This window comes from Pristiophorus japonicus, chromosome 9, assembly GCF_044704955.1.
Source record: "Pristiophorus japonicus isolate sPriJap1 chromosome 9, sPriJap1.hap1, whole genome shotgun sequence".
Classification (NCBI taxonomy): Eukaryota; Metazoa; Chordata; class Chondrichthyes; family Pristiophoridae; genus Pristiophorus; species Pristiophorus japonicus.
In genome coordinates this window covers 49,423,621-49,444,989 of record NC_091985.1, presented here as the reverse complement: position 1 = coordinate 49,444,989, position 21,369 = coordinate 49,423,621, and the positions used below count along the sequence as shown (strand labels likewise).

The window sequence follows — 21,369 nt, the reverse complement described above, 5'->3', positions numbered from 1 at the left end:
TCCACGTCAGTACATTACCCCTAATACCATGTGCTTTCATTTTGCACACCAATCTCTTGTGTGGGACCTTGTCAAAAGCCTTTTGAAAGTCCAAATACACCACATCCACTGGTTCTCCCTTGTCCACTCTATTAGTTACATCCTCAAAAAATTCTAAAAGATTTGTCAAGCATGATTTCCCTTTCATAAATCCATGCTGACTTGGACTGATCCTGTCACTACTTTCCAAATGCGCTGCTATTTCATCTTTAATAATTGATTCCAACATTTTCTCCACTACTGATGTCAGGCTAAACGGTCTATAATTACCCGTTTTCTCTCTCCCTCCTTTTTTTAAAACTATTTCTAGGGCCACTTCCTTAAGTACTCTGGGATGCAGACAATCAGACCCCGGAGATTTATTGGCCTTCGATCCAATTAATTTCCCGCCTAATAAGGATTTCCTTCAGTTCCTCCTTCTCACTCGACCCTCGGTCCCTTAGTATTTCCGGAAGGTTATTTGTGTCTTCCATCGTGAAGACAGGACCAAAGGTCAGCCATTTCTTTGTTCCCCATTATAAATTCACCTAACTCTGACTGCAAAGGACCTACGTTTGTCTTCACTAATCTTTTTCTCTTCACATATCTGTAGAAGCTTTTGCAGTCACTTTTTATGTTCCCAGCAAGCTTCCTCTCATACTTTACTTTCCCCCTCCTAATTAAACTCTTTGTCCTCCTCTGCTGAATTCTAAGTTTCTCCCAGTCCTCAGGCTTGCTGCTTTTTCTGGTCAATTTGTATGCCTCTTCCTTGGATTTAACACTATCCTTAATTTCCCTTGTTAGCCACGGTTGAGCCACCTTCCCCGTTTTATTTTTACTCCAGACAGGGATGTACAATTGTTGAAGTTCATGCATGTGCTCTTTAAATGTTTGCCATTGACTATCCACCATCAACCCTTTAAGTATCATTCGCCTGTCTATTCTTGCCAATTCACGTCTCATACCATCGAAGTTACCTTTCCTTAAGTTCAGGACCCTAGTCTCTGAATTAACTGTGTCACTCTCCATCTTAATTACGAATTCTACCATATTATGGTCACTCTTCCCCAAGGGGCCTCGCACAACAAGATTGCTAATTAGTTATTTCTCATTACACATCACCCAGTCATGTGTGTGTGTGTATATATGTATGTGTGTGTCTCTGTCTCTCTGTCTCTGTCTGTGCCTCTGTCTGTGTCTGTGCTCGAGCAGCAGTCGGCCACATGCTACAGTATCAGAAAGAATGAAGGGTTTCTGGACGATGCTCTCCAGGATGTGGTGAGCTGAGAGGCAGTGTTGGACATTTTAGCACGCTAAAATAAAAAGCGAAGAGCCGGCTACTATCTGCAGGAGCAGTAGATAGAGATTGAGTAGACTAGGCCTTTATTCCCACGAGTTTAGAAGAATGAGAGGTGATCTCATTAAAACATACAAAATTCTTACAGGGCTTGACAGGGTAAATGCAGGGAGGGGAGGATTGCTCAGGGATGTAAGAAGAGGGAATCTGATTGTGGAGGAAGAAAATATGACTGGTATTAAATATTTAAAAACATTTTTGCAAATGGTGATGGATGTGAGAATGTAGGCGTATAAGAGGAGGATGTGGAACAATTGCTAGAGATGACTAAATAAAAGGAATTTGTTCTGGAAAAATTAGCAGAACTCGAGGGAGATAAACCTCTGGGTCCTGATGGCATGTACCCTACACTGTTGAAAGAATTGGAGAGGAGATAGCAGTCCTTTTTTAAAATATTAAAAATTGTGTCATGGGATTGGAGAGTAGACTAAGCCAGTAACCTTATTCATGAAGGGACAGAAAGATAAATTGGGCAACTACAGACCAGTCGAGCATCAGTTGTGCAAATTCTCAGGCCGGATTTTCTGGAGTGGTAGCGGGAGTGATTGGTGGCGGATCGGGTGGGAAAGTTATTTTTGACAGTGGATCGGGAACCCGCTGTCATCTCGCTTCTATGCGCCTGTTCCCCAGGCGCATCTGTCACTGCGGAGCCGACCCTAACAACAGTGGTGGGCGACCCAATTGAGATGCTTATCGGGGAGGTATCCCCGGTGTCCTGGCCGATATTTATCCCTCAATTAACATAACAAAAAGAGATAATCTGGTCATTATCACATTTCTGTTTGTGGGAGCTTGCTGTGTGCTAATTGGCTACCATGTTTCCCACATTACAACAGTGACTACACTCCAAAAGTACTTCATTAGCTGTAAAATGCTTTGAGATGTCCAGTGGTCGTGAAAGGCGTTATGTAAATGCAAGTCTTTTTCTATTTATAGGCATTTAAAAGCCTTTTTTCACTTACTTTTTAAATTTCACTGGATGGCAATGCGATTCACGCAGCTTGGGAAGCACATCTGCCACCCTGAGGCGGGAGGTCCTTAGCCATTGCTCCAGTTGATTACTTGACAGCGTCAAATGTACAGTAAAGGCACCCACCTGACAGATGATCAGTTTCCTCCGGCAGAAGCTGTTGCTCAATCCATTTCCAGCACAGATTCTGCAGGCTGCAAGTGTTTCCAGCGAAGTCTCCATCCAGTGTCACCTCATTAGAAGACTCTCTCACCATTGACAGAAGGCTTTTGTCATCTGTACTTCACCTGCCATCTAATCCATCAACATGGGTGCTGTTTATACTGTCTCACCTTGGTCCTCAGAATCGAACCACGATGAATCCCAACACCAGCAGCACCAATAACAACACCAGCCTTCTGCTCGATCACCTGGTGCTATACAGGACAGAGGCCAGCAGTGCCCGAGCACATTGCTGCCGGGAGGCCAGGGATGGCCAGATTTAGTAAACTTTACGCTGTACACCAATATGGCTGCCACATGATGCGCCAGATTGGTACCATCCCACACCAACACCATAAAGCATCCCGACAATGACCAAGCCATTACTTTCACACATCACCATTGCGGGGGTACCGTTATGTCTCAGCATTCCCTGCAACTCACTAAGCCACTTACAAAGACCGGCAAGTGTTGAAAATAAAGATTTTTATGTTTGACACCACATTAACAGAAACTTTGCATAAACATTGGCTAAAACACACAAGTGGCTACCCTTGTGTGTTTAGTTGGTATTATGCGCTGGAGAAATACCACCAACGATGTCTCCGCAAGATCCATTAAATCCCCTGAGAGGACAGATGCACCAACGTTAGCGTCCTCGACCAGGCCAACATTCCCAGCATTGAAGCACTGACCACACTTGATCAGCTCCGCTGGGCAGGCCACATAGTTCGCATGCCAGACACGAGGCTCCAAAGCAAGCGCTCTACTCTGAACTCCTTCACGGCAAGCGAGCCAAAGATGGGTAGAGGAAACGTTACAAGGGCACCTTCAAAGCCTCCCTGATAAAGTGCAACATCCCCACCGACACCTGGGAGTCCTTGTCCAAAGACCACCCTAAGTGGAGGAAGTGCATCCGGGAGGGCGCTGAGCACCTCCAATCTCATCGCCGAGAGCATGCAGAAATCAAGCGCAGGCAGCGGAAAGAGCGGCAAACCAGTCCCACCCACCCTTTCCCTCACCAACTGTCTGTCCCACCTGTGACAGAGACTGTAATTCCCATATTGGACTGTTTAGTCACCTAAGAACTCATTTTTAGAGTGGAAGCATGTCTTCCTCGATTTTGAGTGACTGCCAATGATGATGATGAATGTAGATAGATAGAGAGAGAGGGATGGGTGGAGATGCAAGGTAAGTTGGTGTGAGTAAGGATGTTCAGGAGTAGGGTAGGGAAGGCAGAGTGATTGGGATGTCATGACAGGTGCAGCAGGATGAAGTTGAGTATGGCTCTGTACTAGCCTTTCCTGATCAGATGAGATCATTGAAACGTTTGCAGCACTGCACCCAGGTCTTCCTGACCATATCCCTGCTTGTGACGACCTCTGCAATCTGCAACCAGGCTGTCTTGGTCTACTGGGGAAGTCTCTTCCGCCCATTGGAAGGGAAGAGGACCAGACTGCGTGCTCTGACTCCATCCATAAGCATATGGAGGGAACGTTGTCAGTGTTTGCAGCACCTCAATACTGTAGTGCACTTGACAGCACTATGCTAGATTAAATATCAAATGTAATGTGGCCATGGTCCCTTTTAAAAATCCCATTTGAAAACGCGTCATGAATAACTTCACTAGATCCACTCCATCTCATTGGGCCGGGTAACGCGCTTTGCGGGCCTAATAGGCCCCATTAAGGTAAGTTAATTTTTCATTTGGGATGAAGGCAGCAGCGAGGTCGCGACCTGCCACGGATATTGCCTGCACCGGACCCGCCCAGGTAGAATTCATAATTTGAGAGAAAATTAGTGAGCATTTAGAAATGTATGGATTAATCAAAAAAAGCCAGCACAGATTTTTTTAAAGGCAAGTTGTTTTTGACAAATTTAATTAAGTGTTTTGAAGAAGTGACCAATTGGATAGATAAAGAAAATTTAATCATGGATTCCCTGGAGTGGGACTTAAACTCACAATCTTGTTACTTAGAGGCAAGTACTACCATTGAGCCATTGTTGATACATTATCACAATATAACAGAAATATGTGAGGAAAAATTTTGAGTAACTGTAATCTCCATTGCAGTTTTATGGTTGCTATTCTTTTCTGTTCATAAAATAATCATTCACCTTGGAGCTAATCATAATCATGTTCCCCAAACTAAATGGTGTTATCAGAAAAAGATCACTGTGTAATTTTCAGTACTTTCAGTATTATTGCTTTGTAAATGTTTGGGATGTGTGGTAATATTTATCACATGGATGCCAAGGATGGTGACAGTCACCAGAACAGTCACTTAGTCTGCTTTATTTTATAAGATTATTTGTGCTGCCGGGTCTGATGGCTAGAAGCTGTAATAGTTTACCCCTGAGGTGACCCAGAAGGTGCCTTTACATGACTAGAGTGCATGGTTCTCCCTGACCCAACCTGCCTTGTCCAAAATACAGCGGCGACCCACTGTCCCATCAGATTCACCAACTCTGCTTCTGGCGGACAGGCCCATCTTAGTGCATCTGCTGTCATGACATCTGTACTGCTGTCCAGTGAAAATGCTGATTGAAACGGGGCAGTGTCGTTATGCTGTGTGCGTGAGTAGAAAATGACTGTCTGTGGTTTCAATCAGCACCTCATGGAAAGTGGGGCTGGGTGCAAAAGTAAACTGGGAAGAGTGGTACTGAGATTTTGATATATGTCACTCTCCTGAAGTGATTAGCAGTGGGAACCCTGGGTGTTTTCCTTTTCCAACCCCCAAGGACAATGAGGCCAATCATAGCACCCCATTGGCATCCTAGCAAATCGTCATAGATCAGGGAATAAATCTGGGAGGTTTATCGCCCGAGTGGATGAATAATATAACCTGAGGTTCAGTTAGCTACTGAGGGGAGATCTAAGGTTACTATTAAAGATTGAAAAAATGTTTGAAGCCATATTTTCTAATACCGGGCAAGATTTTTTAAAATTTAAATTGTCACTTACTATTTTCTGAGGCACTTTTCTCCATAAACACTTACTTATGGGATCACAGAAAGGATATTGATTCTCAGCCTCAGATTGGTAGTAACAAAACAGCAGTTACATACAGTAAACGGTTCATTAAAAACTACCTCAAATAAAATGGCATTTTATAAATGGATAAAAGAAAAAAAACTGAATACTGAAAATATGAAATAAAAATAAAAACGCTGGAAATGCCTGTGTGAGGGTTGTACCAGAAACATTAAGTCATCTTTCCTTTTTATAGATGCTCTTCAAACTGCTGTGTATTTTCAGCACTTTCCATTTGGATTTATTTATGGAATTAAATGTACCCAACCCTTCCTTTAATGAATAATATTGATTTCAACAAACAGTAGGGGTTGTGAAACTTCAACATAACTTCAGTATTGTGATGGACAATGTACGCCATAAAGGGCATGCTTTATTCTTTTTTAAATGGGCATATCAAAATTATTAGCCAGATTCCATCCATCTATAAGGTGATATTGTTTTATATGATGGATTTAGAAGGTTGCTGGAAGGGGTGTCATTTATTTATGGCATATCGCTTCCAAACGTCGTTACTTGTTCGGGCTTCTTGTTTTTACAGCTGTGGTTCAGCGTTTCTGAATTTTAAAATGTCTTCCCATCATAAAACTGTTAACCCTAATATTTCATTTTAAAGTTAAAATAGTTTGGTTGAATAAAACAAGTTCGAAATGATTCATTAATTTTTTGTCAAGGAATAGCATCTTGTATTTTAATGATGTATTGCTTCAGCCTTAAACTATTCTGTGTACCAACAACATGCAATAAGATGTTAACTTTTCTTATTCAGATACCAGATTAAAATAAACTTAAATTTGGAATGGTGGAAACTATGACAATGGCCTGGATTTTGCGTTGAGAATAACGATGGGGCTAACAGTGTTCAGTTATTATGGAGTAAATCGGACAGCAACTTCCGGAGTTGCTTTAACATGCGCAGTTAAACGCGGAAATCCGGAAGTTGTGGTCCGAGTTACCCTGCTCCCACATAGGCTGCACTATAACAATATCTTATTGAAATCCATGAAAGGGTGTGAAGTTTCGTTACTTGTCCACTAGTTACCCACAAAACACGCCAGGAAAAGGTAGGACTGCTGCATTCAGGTGTAAGTGAATTTTCAACGGTGTGATAAATCCTAATTACTGCCAAATAATCTCTCTGGCACTGAAAGTTACATTTTACACATGTGGCGTCTCATTCCTTCAGAATTTAATTACTTGAGATTTTTTTTAAAGCTCAAATTTAAAAAAAAAAACTTTTTCTGTCTGTCTTTTATCTCTATCTCTTAATCCCATCTTTCTCCCCCTCCTTATTTCAGCTTTCGGTACATGATTTACATCTAATTTATACTTCCTGGTTTATACTTGCTGGTTTAGACTCTGGGGCCGGAATCTTACCAGCCCTGCGAGTGTGAGTTTAGAGGCAGGCCCGCAGTCAAAATGGCTGTGATTGACAGAGAGGTGGGATCTCACTCTGAACCCTTCTCCTTGTCAGTTTCCAAAGTGTCGGGTCTGGCTGCGGTTCACAGAGCTGACACTAAGTGGCGGGCCAGCTGATTAAGAGGTAGTTTAGAGATATTAACTTTTTTTTTACCAGGTACTTGCCATTATTCCAAGTTTTTCAGCAGCTTCCCGTTGCTCGGGCTTCATATTGGGTAAGTGCATCGGGTTCTCAGTGACTCTCATTTGCTTTGACTAGTTGACAGCTGCAGAAGTGGTATAAAAACTACCATTTCACAGCTGTTCATTTCAATCTCAGAGGCTGAAGTCTTCAGGTTTTGGAAGACACTTTTGAGCTGTATGTAGTTTTGAAGTGACTCTCGCTGATGTGCCAGGTTGGTACCACCCCACACCAGCACCATAAAGCATCCCGACAATGCCCAAGCCATTCCTTTCATAAGGGTACCCTTATGTCTCGCCATTCACCCCAACTGACTAAGCCACTTCTAAAGGTTCATACAAATCGGTCCAAGAATGCAAAGTGTTCAAAGTCAAGATTTCAATGGTTGACAACACATTAACAGAAACTCTACGTGAACATTGGCTAAAACACCCAAGTTTAGAAATATTTTTACCCTTGTGTATTGTTGGTATGATTAGACAAGGGTGAGGGTGAGTGTGAGGTATGGCTAGTGAGATGTGGAAGTGATAATGTAGATAGAGAGAGAAGGATAGGTGGAGGTACAAGAAAGTTGGCGTGAGTAAGGATGTGCAGGAGTAGAGTAGGGAAGGCAGATTGATGGGGATGTGATGAGTGGCACAGCAGGATGAGGTTGAGTGTGGCTTTTCAGCAACATTTCGTGATCTACTGAGATCATTAATGTGCGCCACTACAGCCAGCTCCTCCTGCTGACATCCCTACATTTGCCCTCCTGTGCAATGTGCAACCAGGCTGCTTTTGTGTCCTGGAGAGGTCTCTTCCGCCCATTGGAAGGGAAGATAACCTCCTTGTGTGCTGTGACTCCCTCTATAAGCATCTGGAGGGAGTCATGGGAGAGCTTGGGTGCAACCGTGCACCTTTGTCTGGTGCTCGTCAGTGTTTGCAGCACCACAATGCTGCGGAACACTTAAAATGAATGTGGACATGGCCCCTTTAAGGAAACCGGCAAAAAACAAAGGGCCACATTACAGCAAAATTCTAAAGGGGCAAAGTGTGTTTGTCACTGTGCCTCAATGCGAGGAGTATTCGGAATAAGGTGGATGAATTAACTGCGCAGATAGCAGTTAACGGATACGATGTGATTGGCATCACGGAGACATGGCTCCAGGGTGACCAAGGCTGGGAACTCAACATCCAAGGGTATTCAGCATTTAGGAAGGATAGACAGAAAGGAAAAGGAGGCGGGGTGGCGTTGCTGGTTAAAGAAGAAATCAATGCAATTGTAAGGAATGACATTAGCCTGGATGATGTGGAATCGGTATGGGTAGAGCTGCAGAATTCCAAAGGGCAGAAAACGCTAGTGGGAGTTGTGTATAGACCAGCAAATAGTAGTAGTGAGGTTGGGGACAGCATCAAAGAAGAAATAAGGGATGTGTGCAATAAAGGTACAGCAGTTATCATGGGCGACTTTCATCTACATATTGATTGGGCTAACCAAACTGGTAGCAATGCGGTGGAGGAGGATTTCCTGGAGTGTATTAGGGATGGCTTTCTAGACCAATATGTCGAGGAACCAACCAGGGAGCTGGCCATCCTAGACTGGTTGATGTGTAATGAGAAGGGACTAATTAGCAATCTTGTTGTGCGAGGCCCCTTGGGGAAAAGTGACCATAATATAGTAGAATTCCTTATTAAGATGGAGAGTGTCAAAGTTAATTCGGAAACTAGGGTCCTGAACTTAAGGAAAGGTAACTTCGACGGTATGAGGCGTGAATTGGCTAGAATAGACTGGCAAAGGATACTCAAAGGGTTGACGGTGGATAGGCAATGGCAAACATTTAAAGAATCACATGGATGAACTTCAGCAATTGTTCATCCCTGTCTGGAGTAAAAATAAAACTGGGAAGGTGGCTCAACCATGGCTAACAAAGGAAATTAAGCATAGTGTTAAAGCCAAGGAAGAGGCATATAAATTGGCTAGAAAAAGCAACAAACCTGAGGACTGGGAGAAATTTAGAATTCAACAGAGGAGGACTAAGGGTTTAATTAGGAGGGGAAAAATAGAGTATGAGAGGAAGCTTGCAGGGAATATAAAAACTGACTGCAAAAGCTTCTATAAATATGTGAAGAGAAAAAGATTAGTAAAGACAAACGTAGGTCCCTTGCAGTCGGATTCAGGTAAATTTATAATGGGGAACAAAGAAATGGCAGACCAATTGAACCAATACTTCGGTTCTGTCTTCACGAAGGAAGATACAAATAACCTTCCGAAGGTACTAGGGGACAGTGGGTTTAGTGAGAAGGAGGAACTGAAGGATATCCTTATTAGGCTGGAAATTGTGTTAGGGAAATTGATGGGATTGAAGGCCGATAAATCCCCGGGGCCTGATAGTATGTATCCCAGAGTACTCAAGAAAGTGGCCCTAGAAATAGTGGATGCATTGGTGATCATTTTCCAATAGTCTATCGACTCTGGATCCGTTCCTATGGACTGGAGGGTAGCTAATGTAACACCACTTTTTAAAAAAGGAGGGAGAGAGAAAACCGGTAATTATAGACCGGTTAGCCTGACATCAGTAGTGGCGAAAATGTTGGAATCAATCATTGAGGATGAAATAGCAACGCATTTGGAAAGCAGTGACAGGATCGGTCCAAGTCAGCATGGATTTATCAAAGGGAAATCATGCTTGACGAATCTTCTGGAATTTTTTGAGAATGTAACTAGCAGAGTGGACAAGGGAGAACCAGTGGATGTGGTGTATTTGGACTTTCAAAAGACTTTTGACAAGGTCCCACACAAGAGATTGGTGTGCAAAATCAAAGCACATGGTTTTGGGGGTAATATGCTGACGTGGATAGGGAACTGGTTGGCAGACAGGAAGCAGAGAGTCGGGATAAATGGGTCCTTTTCAGAATGCCACAGGGCTCAGTGCTGGGACCCCAGCTCTTTACAATGTACATTAACGATTTAGATGAAGGAATAGAGTGTAATATCTCCAAATTTGCGGATGACACTAAACTGGGTGGCGGTGTGAGCTGTGAGGAGGACACTAAGAGGCTGCAGGGTGACTTGGACAGATTCGATGAGTGGGAAAATACATGGCAGATGCAGTATAATGTGGATAAATGTGAGGTTATCCATTTTGGGGGCAAAAACATGAAGGCAGAATCTTATCTGAATGGTGGCAGACTAGGAAAAGGGGAGGTGCAATGAGACCTGGGTGTCATGGTTCATCAGTCACTGAAAGTGGGCACGCAGGTACAGCAGGCGGTAAAGAAGGCAAATGGTATGTTGGCCTTCATAGCTAGGGGATTTGAATATTGAAGCAGGGAGGTCTTAATGCAGCTGTACAGGGCCTTTAGTGAGGCCTCACCTGGAATATTGTGTTCAGTTTTGGTCTCCTAGTCTGAGGAAGGACGTTCTTGCTATTGAGGGAGTGCAGCGAAGGTTCACCAGACTGATTCCAGGGATGGCTGGGCTGTCATATGAGGAGAGACTGGATCAACTGGGCCTTTATTCACTGTTTAGAAGGATGAGAGGGAATCTCGTAGAAATGTATAAGATTCTGATAGGACTGGACAGGATAGATGCAGGAAGAATGTTCCCGATGTTGGGGAAGTCCAGAACCAGGGGACATAGTCTTAGGATAAGGGGTAGGCCATTTAGGACTGAGATGAGGAGAAACTTCTTCACTCAGAGAGTTGTTAACCTGTGGAATTCCCTGCCGCAGAGATATATTCAAGAGGGAGTTAGATATGGCCTTTACGGTTAAGGGGATCAAGAGGTATGGAGAGAAAGCAGGATTGGGTGCTGAGGGAATGATCAGCCATGATCTTATTGAATGGCGGTGCAGGCTCGAAGGGCCGAATGGCCTACACCTGCACCTATTTTCTATGTTTCTATGACACATCATCAGACCCGCTCCCTTCAATTGGCTGGGAACCTTGCAGGGCAGGGCGGGCTTAACAAGCCCCATTAACAGAAGATTCTTCATGCAGTGCGGGCTGGAGCAAGGAGCGGCTTCGCCACCTGCCATTGAACCCTGCCGCCACAGTTGCCGAGATCACGGCTTGGGTGTCTGTGAGAATTCTTCAATCTGATTGGTTGAAAAGCTGCTCTGTTGCTTTACCTGCTCACGCATGCCACAGATCCCCTGTAGAGCGTGCCATGCTAGATCAGACACCTGACAACGGCAAGTCAATGCTCAAAAGCCTGCAAAAACTCTGTGGGCAGCTGTCAGCGCAGAGAATGGCAAGTGTCATTCCTTTGCACTGATCTCAAAATCCAGGCCAATCAAACTCCTGAAGCCTAGCTTCATGACAAAGAGTCGTAGAGTGACTATCATTTTGGTTGCCTTATTCTGTACCTTCTCCATGGTCTCCATATCACTTGTTATTGTGTGGACCAAAACTAGTCACAAAACTGGATGTACAACCATACCAAAACCTTGTCTATCCTTAGTATCGTTTTCTTTCTTTTACATTGTATTATTGAAGCAATGAACTTAATCCCTATTTACTTTCTCAATGGCTGTATCAACTGCTTTTCCACCATGAATGATTAATCTTTAATGATCCCAAGCTCCTCTCTCAATCCATAAGCTTTAGTGGGTACCTGTGCGTGGATCTCCACAAACCCAAATGCAAAACACTGCACTTAGTTACATTAAAGGAAATCTACCACACCCAAACCCATTCCCTTAAGATGTCAGAGCAAGTAGGAATGGATGATTCCTTCCCTGAAGTTCATTAATAAACCAGTTGAGTTTTAATGACAATTTGGAAGGTTTTAAGGTTATTTTTCTGGTGCTAACCCACAAATTACCAGATTTATTGAGTTTAGTTTCACAACTTACCATAGTGGGATTTGAACTCATGATCTTTGCTACTCGAGTACCATAACCACAAGGCTACTGTACCCCACTATTACTTTTAAATGGGGACTGATTTATGTTTCTGCATGCTGGCCCAGTTATTCCCCCACCCTCTAACCCTGTTTCAACTGAAGGCTACACTTGGTTTTGACTCCCCTTGTGGGAAATTGCCTATTAGATTATATACAGCACTTAAATACTCATCTGTCTATGTATTACATGCCAAGGGAGTCATGAGTTATATAGTTTGTATATAAAAACTAAAAAAGGAGGCAACAAGAACAACTTATTTATATAGCGCCTTTAACGTAATAAAATGTCCCAAGGCGCTTCATTATCATCATAGGCAGTCCCTCGAATTGAGGATGACTTGCTTCCATGTCAAAAAGTTCAGAGGTGTTTCAATGAAGGACTTAAAATTCCAGGTCCGAACAAAATCTTGAAGGGTGGACGATGCTTGTGTGTAGATTATTTTAATGTGTGGTGACCGTTGCACACCAGCCACCACACGGGCTTGACAGAGCTAGGTCTTGGTCCAGTAGAAAGGGTTAACCAAGACGACTGGAGACCAGCTCTGCTGCACAGACCTAGTGCGCGCACACATCGCAGTGTGGGCTGGCCCGTGCTGCCCCTGGACCGTCGCCTCTTCTGGGCCCCGAACTCACACCTCTCCTGGGCCCCGATCACGTCCCTCTACAATCTCTCGCCGCTCCTTCGCCCCGACCTCGCCGCTCCTGCAGTACCTGCCCACACTCCAATCACCAATCTGGACCTTGATGAAGTCCCTTCTCACTGCCGTTGCTCTCCTGCTCCAGTATGTGCTGCTCCCTGGAGTGGTACGCCGCCACACTGCTCCTTCCACTCCCCGGCCTGCTCCGATGGTGCTCGGAGGCCGGGGGTCGCGCAGATTGCTGGGCTAGGCCGCCACACTGCTCCTTCCACTCCCTGGCCTGCTCCGATGGTGCTCGGAGGCTGGGAGCCGCGCAGACTGCACTTCACAGCAGTGTTATAAGACAAAATAGATAAATTTGACACCAAGCCACATAAGAAGAAATTACGGCAGATGACCAAAAGCTTGGTCAGAGAGGTAGGTTTTGAGGAGTGTCCTAAAGGAGGAAAGAGAGGTAGAGAGATGGAGAGGTTTAGGGAGGGAGTTCCAGAGCTTGGGGCTGAAAGAGATTACAGAGATAGGGAAGGGCCAGGCCGTGGAGGGATTTGTGAGCCAGGATGAGAATTTTGAAATGGAGGCGTTGCTTAAACGGGAGCCAATGTAGGTCAGCAAGCACAGGGGTGATGGATGATCGGGACTTGGTGCGAGTTAGGGCATGGGCTGCCGAGTTTTGGATGACCTCAAGTTTATGTAGGGTAGAATGTGGGAGTGCGTTGGAGTAGTCAAGTCTAGAAGTAACAACGGCATGGATGAGGGCTTCAGCAGCAGATGAGCTGAGGCACAGGCGGAGGTGGGTGATGTTTGTTAGAGGTGGAAATAGGTGGTTTTAGTTATGCCACAGATATGTGGCCGGAAGCTCATTTCACGGTCAAGTATGATGCCTAGGTTGCGATCAGTCTGATTTAGCCTCAGATAGATGCTGTGGAGAGGGTTAGAGTCAGTGGCTAGGGGACGCAGTTTCTGACAGGGGCCAAAGACAATGGCTTCAGTCTTCCCAATATTTAATTGTAGAAAATTTCTGCTCATCCAGTACTGGATTTCGGACAAACAGTCCGAGACCATGGAAGGGTCGCGAGAAGCGGTGGAGAGGTAGAGCTGGGTGTCGCCAACGTACATGTGGAAACTGACTGTTTTCGGATGATATATCGCCAAGGGGCAGCATATAGATGAGAAATAGGGGGGGGCCAAGGATAGATCCTTGGGGGACACCAGAGGTAACGATGCGGGAGTGGGAAGTGAAGCCATTGCAGGAGATTTTCTGATTAGTTAGATAAGAATGGAACCAGGTGAGTGCAGTCCCACCCAGCTGGACGATGGTGGAGAGGTGTCGGAGGAGGATAGAGTGGTCAACTGTGTCAACGGCTGCAGACAGGTTCAGGAGGGCGAGGAGGGATTGTTTATCTTTGTCACAGTCACAAAGGATGTCATTTGTGACTTTGATGAGAAGTAATTTAGTTTCTAAATGCAATATTGAAACAGGACAGGCTGTGAGGAGGTTTTAATTAGAAATGTTAAATGACTATGATGAAATAAATCTTGAACTGAAAATTCAATGAAGGTGCAGAATTACAATTTCCCATCAGATGCAGACAGTTACAGCACACAGTGGTGCACTCTCAGACAGTTCCCCCCTTTCATTAATACAGTACATGGGTTAGTCTGCGTTTAAATTTAAATTACATCCCTTAGGCTGAAATGTAGTCTTCATGGAAGAAGACACAAAAAACTTTCCAGAAATAGTGGAGAACCAAGGGTCCAGCAAGAATGAGGAACTGAGAGAAATTAGTATTAGTAAAAAAAATAGTACTGGAAAAATTAATGAGACTGAGAAATCGATAAATCCCCTCGACCTGATGGCCTACACCCTAGGTTTTGAAAGAGGTGGCTACAGAGAGTGGAGGCATTGGTTGTCAACTTCCAAAATTCCATAGATTCCAGAACGGTTCCTGCAGATTGGAAGGTCGCAAATGTAACCCCATTATTTAAAAAAGGAGCGAGAGAGAAAATGGGGATCTATAGACCAGTTAGCCTGACAGTAGTAGGGAAAATGCTAGAATCTATTATTAAGGACGTGGTAACAGGGCACTTAAAAAATAATAATAGGATTGGGCAGAGTCAACATGGATTTATGAAAGGGAAATCATGTTTGACAAATCTGTTGATTTTTTTAAATGTAACTGGCAGAATAGATAAGGGGGAATCAGTGGATGTGGTATATTTGGATTTTCAGAAGGCATTCGATAAGATGCTACACAAGAGGTTATTAAACAAAATGAGAGCTCATGTGATTGAGGGCAATATACTAGCATGGATTGAGGATTGGTAGAAAGTAAGAATAAGCGGGTCATTTTCAGGTTGGCAGGCTGTAACTAGTGGGGTCAGTGCTTGGGCCTCATATTCACAATCTATATCAATGATTTGGATGAAGGGACCAAATGTAATATATCCAAGTTTGCTGATGATACAAAGCTAGGTGGGAATGTAAGTTGTATGGAGGATGCAAAGAGGTTTTAAGGGGCTGTAGACAGGCTAAGTGAGTGGGCAAGAACATGACAAATGGAATATAATGTGGAGAAATGTGAAGTTATCCACTTTGTAGGAAAAAATAGAAAAGCAGAGTATTTTTTAAATGGTGAGAGATTGGGGAATGTTGGTGTTCAGAGGGACCTGGGTGTCCTTGTACACGAATCACTGAAAGTTAACAAGCAGGTGCAGCAAGCAATTAAGAAAACAAATGGTATGTTGGCCTTTATTACAAGAGGATTTGAGTATAAGAGTAAAGCAATTATATAGGGCCCTGGTAAGACCACACCTGGAGTATTGCGAACAGTTTTGGTCTCCTTGCCTAAGGAAGGATATACTTGCCATTGGAGGAGTGCAGCAAAGACTCATTCCTGGGATGGGGGGTTTGGTCTATGAGGAGAGATTGAGTAGACTAAGCCTTTATTCTCTAGAGTTTAGAAGAATGAGGGGTGATCTCATTGAAACATAGGAGACACAGTTTCAAATTAGTAAAAAAACATATTAGGACCGATAAAGAAATTATTCTTCACACTGAAAGTCAACATTTTGAATAAACCTGCACATAGATCAATGCAAGCAAAAACCCTGGATTCATTTAAGAAAAAATACTGGATGCTAAAACTAGGGAATGTTGGGATCACCTGATAGATTAAGATGTGCTGAATGGCCTTTCTCATTTACAATATATTGTGATCATTATGTGCTATCATTCTCCTGTCCTTATAAAACAGTCCATGTCCATCTCAGTCACACAAACTCTTAACCAAAGTTGTGTCACCTCACGACCCAATTTCTCCTATGTCCTCCCATCCTCCATAAACTGCAACTTGTCCAAAACTCAGCCACTCGTACCATAAGAATATGTATTACTTTACAGAATATCAATAGGAATATATTCCAGTGCAATTTAGTTGTAGCAATAGAGTTGTCCAACCAGTTGATGGCTACCTAGGAATTTATGTAGTGGTACACTTTGTTAACCAATACGGGCTTAATTTTGGCCCATGCCGCCTTTCGGCGCACTCACCCGAGTTGCGCCGCTTTTCTCCGTTGCCAAATGCGCCGAAAAATCTCATTCCCACTTTGGCCGCTGTCTGGTCTCTCCCCGCTCGTCGCGCAGCGTGGCCAGTCGAGTTGGGGGTGGAGCCAGCGTCCTGCGCTGAAAACAGTGCCGGGACGTCTGCACATGCGCATTGGAGTCGAGTCGCGATGTCCGCGCATGCGCAGCAGCACCGAAATTTGGCAATCGGCCCAGCCTCCCTCTCTGTCCCCACAGATGCCGCGTTCACTCGCTCTCCTCCTCCCCCGTTCATTTGCAGCCCAGCCACTCTCTTTCCCCGTGGAATACAGATGCCACATTGAATCCCAATGCCGATCGCTCCTGCCCCTAGCCCAGGCCGAGTGGCTTCCCGGTGCGCATTGTCATGCCGCCCCTAGCCCAGGCCGCGTGGCCTCCCGCACAGGGCCAACTGGCTGCCTTCCCAGGCCGAGTTTTAAGATGAAGGTAGGACTTCAATTTTTTTATTTGTTATTTAATTCTTAGAACTTTTTATTTACAAGGTTTGGTGGTTTGTAAGGCTTGGTGCTTTAGGTGCAGGTCCTCTCCGCTTCCCTTCCCGTCCCTATCCCAGGCCGAATGTATATACCAGCGCCTAATTTCTTAATTCTCCGCAAGGGTTTTCTGAAGTGGCCACATACGCTGGCCTAAGTAGATTTGGGGTAACTATTAGCTGGCCAACGTTGCCTAGATGGGCAGAACTGGCGTAGGTGGCTGGTAACGCCCCCTTTTGAGAAAAAAAAACTAAACTAAAAGCATCGTAACTAACTCAGTTACTCTGGTGCAAATTGATTGGGGAAAATGGGGATTTTTAAGTTATGCCAGAAAAACCAAGTTACTCCAAAAAAAAACGGAGCAACTCCTGGCCAAAATTGAGCCCTAAATAACTCGCATTTATATGGCACTTTTCCCAAAACTCCCCCGCATCTTTTCAAATTGTGTCTTGAGATCTTCTATGTCCACTTGAGAGGGTTAATGTGTCATCTGACTGATGGCACCTCCAACTGTCCATCATTCCCTCAATATCACGCTGAAGTGCTAGTCTAAGTTATTGCTCAAGTCTCTGAAGTGAGGCTTGAACGTATGACTTTCTGGGTCAAATGTCAAAGTGCTTCCACTAATATCAAATCAGGAAAGTGAAGTTGTAGAGATTTTATTGATCTTGTTTACTTAGTACAATGCTACAAACACTAGATATAACATTTTTACATTAGCAAGGAGATAACAACTTTTATTTATATAGCGCCTTTAACTTAGTAAAACATCCCAAGGTGTTTCACAGCAGTGTTATAAGACAAAACAGATAAATTTGACACCAAGCCACGTAAGATGAAATTACGGCAGATGACCAAAAGCTTGGTTAAAGAGGTAGGTTTTAAGGAGCGTCTTAAAGGAGGAAAGAGAGGTACAGAGGCAGAGTGGTTTTAGTGAGGGAGTTCCAGAGCTTGGGGCCCAAGCAGCTGAAGGCATGGGCACCAATGGTTAAGCAGTTATAATCAGGGATGCTCAAGAGGGCAGAATTTGAGGAGTGCAGACATCTCTTGGAGTTGTGAGGCTGAAACAGTTTATAGAGATCGGGAGGAGCAAGGCCATGGAGGGGTTTGTAAACAAGGATGAGAATTTTGAAATCGAGGCATTGTTTAGCCGAGAGTCAATATAGGTCAGCGAGCACAGGGTTGATGGATGAGTGGGACTTGGTGCGAGTTAGGACATGGGTTGCCGATTTTTGAATGACCTCAAATTTATGTAGTGTAGAATGTGGGAGGCCAGCCAGGAGTGCATTGGTGTAATCAAGACTAGAGGTAACAAAGGCATGGATGACGGTTTCAGCAGCAGAATGGCTGACTACAACAACTTGTATTTATATAGCACCTTTAACATAGTAAAACATCCCAAAGCGCTTCAGGGAGTATTATAAGACAAACAATTTGACACCGAGCCACATAAGGAAAAATTAGGTCAGGTAACCAAAAACCTGGTTAAAGAGGTAGGTTTTAAGGAGTGTCTTAAAGGAGGAAAGAGAGGCGGAGAGAGTTAGGCAGGGAATTCCAGAGCTTGGGGCCTAGGCAACAGAAGGCACGGTCACTAATGGTTGAGCGATTATAATCAGAGATGCTCAAGAGGGCAGAATTAGTTTAGTATTAGCATAGAAAACATCTAACTTTCTTCTGTTGTTTAGCTACTCATAAAGAACAGAGAGCCAGGTTGCCCTCTTGATAAAATGCAGACCAGTCAGCAATATGAATTGCTATTTCCCCATTCTTGAGATGCTGCAGAATTGACGGGCATTTTTGCCGTGTTGATATAACCAGTATTTTCCTCTTGTTACTTCAGTTCTCATTGCTTTGATTGTTCTGTTGTTCTGCTCTCAGATTTAGAGATAAGTAAAATCAACTTGCCACAAATTTCAGTGTACACTCCTACAATGTGATAAATAATTTGAGTGTCATTCCTGGTGGGAGGCGGTATCACTTCCCACTGGAGAAGCAATAAATCTACATTGATGAAAACAGTTCATATTGCATCTCTGTGAGACTGCATAAAGCGACCAATAGATTAACATGCCTGGCAACATCATTATTGAATTAGCACAAGCAGTCTAACAAAACCTTCCCATGTGACCACTGCATCATTCTAATCAATGGCTTGAATCAACTTGCAAAGAAAATTAAGGCAGAATTTCTTGCACTCTTGTATGATGCTCCAGTCAAATGGCTGTTCCAAACTTCCTGGGGCTGAAATTGCCCCCGCCTGAAACGGGGCCACGTTTCAATCTTTTTTAATCACAGCTGTGGTTGAGGTCGCCTCTTGAGCAAAATTCCGCTCTTTGTTTTTTAAAATTCAGATCCAGAAATCGCTCTTAATAGACTTACACGAGAGGGGCGGATACGCGATGTTGGCAACACCTGAGGGGCGGAAGTTGGGACGGTGCAAAGTGACCACCGCGATAATGTCATCACAGTGCCGTGTCACCACGGCTCTCCCCTTCACTTAAAGCCTTTGTGATTGTAAAACTTCGGTCCACTTGGCACCTGGAGGGAGGATTTCGGCCACATCAGCGGACTGTTACCCAAGGGAGGTGCCAGGCTGCCTGTTGGCGACAGCAGCAGTGCATCCTCCCCTTTAAGGGAAGCTGCACCGCCATTGCAGAAGGTCACAGCCTCACTGGACTACTGGGAAAAAAAACAAGTTTTGGCACCACCGCAGGCCGAAGACTTTCAGAGGGGAATGTCGCTGTTGGAGGGGTAGATCGGAGGTGCATACAGTGATGATGCACTTAACACGGATCGGCAGCAGCGGAGCGCTGGGGGGGATCGGGGCACCACCAGGAAACCTCGGAAGGGCAATTGGGCTATCAGCGGCCATTTCACGAAAAGTCGGCGGCCACTCCACTCCGCAGCGTGGCCGCTAATTTACGGTGGTAACAGGTCTTAAGGAGAGGGGCAATTATGGCCTCCTTCTGTTTACAACAACATCTCAAAGTGCTTCACAGGAGTATTATGACATATGTTACAGAGAGAAACACCACATTTAAGTTACAAAGATCTTGTTGTGCCTGGAAACATTGCCCATAATCAGAGCAATTTTTCCCTACTTACAACCAAGTTCCATGGTCCAGTTTTAAAAGTCAGTTTGAAAATTTTACCGAACTCATCCAGTCATTCCAATTATTTTTCACTGATAGTTTCCACAGTGAGGGTTTGCAGATTTATCAGTGACAACAGTATAGTATTTAACTGTGCCAGGCAAATTGCAACAGACCAGCACGGTGACTCATTATTTTTCCCCTCCTATGACAGGAATGTCTAAATATTCGTGTTCTGTTCCAGGCAGCTCTCCAAAAGAGCTCTCTCTTTATCACAACTGTCGATGTTCTCTTTATTGAACTAGCACAAGCAGTCTAACAAAACCTTCCCATCTGAGCAATAGATGCTTCAACCTTTTTACAATGAATCCTCTTGAACCTAACATTTCTCTGGGTTTTCCAGAGACGAAGCCAGGCTTCTGTGGCTATGAAATCAAACTTTCCCATTGCTGTTGCAAAATAGTTTGCTTTCTATTTTAAAGAGAGGGCCACTTCCCAAAAAATGTTTAGCCAGATGTCTTGGCCATCTTTGGTATTGTCCCAATGCCCTGAAAAATCTGCACCTTGCTTTTCAATGAAAGCACCAAGTGAGTTCTGCCAGGTATTTTAAATTGTTGTGCAAAGCGTCCTGATGGGGAAACAAGAGACTACACACAAAGGGCCCAAGTTTCCACATGATTCGCGCCTGATTTTTAGGAGCAACTGGTGGAGAACGGACTATTTTAGAAATCGCAATTCTCCACATTTTTTTTTCTGCAGTTCTAGTCAGGTAGAACAGTTCTAGTTTAGAACAGAATTTTTTCTTCAAAAGGGGGCGTGTCCGGCCACTGACGCCTGATTTCAAAGTTTCCACAGTGAAAATGTACTCCAAACTAAAGTAGAATGGAGCCAGTGAAGATTTTTGTAGAACTGAAAAAACCTGTTCTACACATTAAAAAATAAGGCGCAGGTTACAAATTAGACGTCCAGAACGAGGTGGGGAGGAGGGGGGGGGAAGGGAACTCATTAAATTCGACAATAAATCCTTATTTATACTTCTACAAATATTATACAAATAAATCCAACCTGAATAAACATTTATAAGCCAAGAAAAGATTAAATAAACCATCTTCCTACCTGTGTGAAAGTGCTTCAGCCAGGGAGAATTCTGCAGCCGTTCGTGCCGCTGAGCGGGAGGGGAGAGGGGAGAGGGGAGAGGGGAGAGGGGAGAGGGGGGAGGGGGGTGGGAGAAAGCCGTTCGTGTTGCTGAGCGGGAGAGAGAGAGGGGGGGGAGAGAGAGGGGGGGGAGAGAGAGAGGGGGGGGGAGAGAGAGAGGGGGGGGGGGGAGAGAGAGAGAGAGAGAGAGAGAGGGGGGAGGGGAAGGAGAGGGGGGGGAGAGAGAGAGAGAGAGGGGGGGGAGGGGAAGGAGAGGGGGGGGGGGGGGAGGGGAAGGAGAGGGGGGGGGGGGAGGGGAAGGGAGGGGGGGGGGAGGGGGAAGGAGAGGGGGGGGGGGAGGGGGAG

General features: G+C 44.5%; 1 protein-coding gene across 2 annotated transcripts in view; it reads left to right on the top strand.

Moving 5' to 3' along the window:
- The window catches only part of LOC139273041 (tetratricopeptide repeat protein 7A-like), a 491,323-nt gene that overhangs the window by 62,049 nt on the left and 407,905 nt on the right, over window positions 1–21,369 (top strand). The gene's annotated exons all lie outside the window — the stretch shown is intronic.